The sequence below is a fragment of the Salmo trutta genome, unplaced genomic scaffold (assembly GCF_901001165.1).
Source record: "Salmo trutta unplaced genomic scaffold, fSalTru1.1, whole genome shotgun sequence".
Taxonomy (NCBI): domain Eukaryota; kingdom Metazoa; phylum Chordata; class Actinopteri; order Salmoniformes; family Salmonidae; genus Salmo; species Salmo trutta.
Window position 1 is genome coordinate 16,838 of NW_021823209.1, and position 1,561 is coordinate 18,398.

The window sequence follows — 1,561 nt, forward strand, 5'->3', positions numbered from 1 at the left end:
AGACCAAAACCCTGGAGAGGGCTAGACCAAAACCCTGGAGAGGGCTAGACCAAAACCCTAGAGAGGGCTAGACCAAAACCCTGGAGAGGGCTAGACCAAAACCCTGGAGAGAGCTAGACCAAAACCCTGGAGAGGTCTAAACCAAAACCCTGGAGAGGTCTAAACCAAAACCCTGGAGAGGTCTAGACCAAAACCCTGGAGAGGTCTAAACCAAAACCCTGGAGAGGGCTAGACCAAAACCCTGGAGAGGGCTAGACCAAAACCCTGGAGAGGGCTAGACCAAAACCCTGGAGAGGGCTAGACCAAAACCCTGGAGAGGGCTAGACCAAAACCCTGGAGAGGGCTTGACCAAAACCCTGGAGAGGGCTAGACCAAAACCCTGGAGAGGGCTAGACCAAAACTGGAGGGCAAGACCAAACCTGGAGATACTAACAAAAGGTCTTAGCATCAGAAAAACAAAGACATCAAGAGTCTGTCTTTTAAGAGGAAAAAACATCATTCAGGCCTATATTATAACGTCAGACTAAACCCCACACTATAACCCCAGACTAAACCCTATACTATAACCCCAGACTAAACCCTACACTATAACCCCAGACTAAACCCCACACTATAACCCCAGACTAAACCCCACACTATAACCCCAGACTATAACCCCAGACTAAACCCCCAACTATAACCCCAGACTAAACCCCACACTATAACCCCAGACTAAACCCCACACTATAACCCCAGACTAAACCCCACACTATAACCCCACACTAAACCCCATACTATAACCCCAGACTAAACCCCAGACTATAACCCCAGACTAAACCCTATACTATAACCCCAGACTAAACCCCACACTATAACCCCAGACTAAACCCCCCACTATAACCCCACACTATAACCCCACACTATAACCCCAGACTATAACCCCAGACTATAACCCCAGACTATAACCCCAGACTATAACCCCAGACTAAACCCCACACTATAACCCCAGACTAAACCCCACACTATAACCCCAGACTAAACCCCACACTATAACCCCAGACTAAACCCCACACTATAACCCCACACTATAACCCCACACTATAACCCCACACTAAACCCCACACTAAACCCCACACTAAACCCCACACTATACCCCACACTATAACCCCAGACTAAACCCCACACTATAACCCCAGACTAAATTCCACACTATAACCCCAGACTATAACCCCAGACTAAACCCCACACTATAACCCCAGACTAAACCCCACACTGTAACCCCAGACTATAACCCCAGACTATAACCCCAGACTATAACCCCAGACTATAACCCCAGACTATAACCCCAGACTAAACCCCACACTATAACCCCACACTATAACCCCACACTAAACGTCAGACTATAACGTCAGACTATAACGTCAGACTATAACGTCAGACTATAACGTCAGACTAAACGTCAGACTATAACGTCAGACTATAACGTCAGACTATAACGTCAGACTATAACGTCAGACTATAACGTCAGACTAAACGTCAGACTAAACGTCAGACTATAACGTCAGTCGTCAGACTATAACGT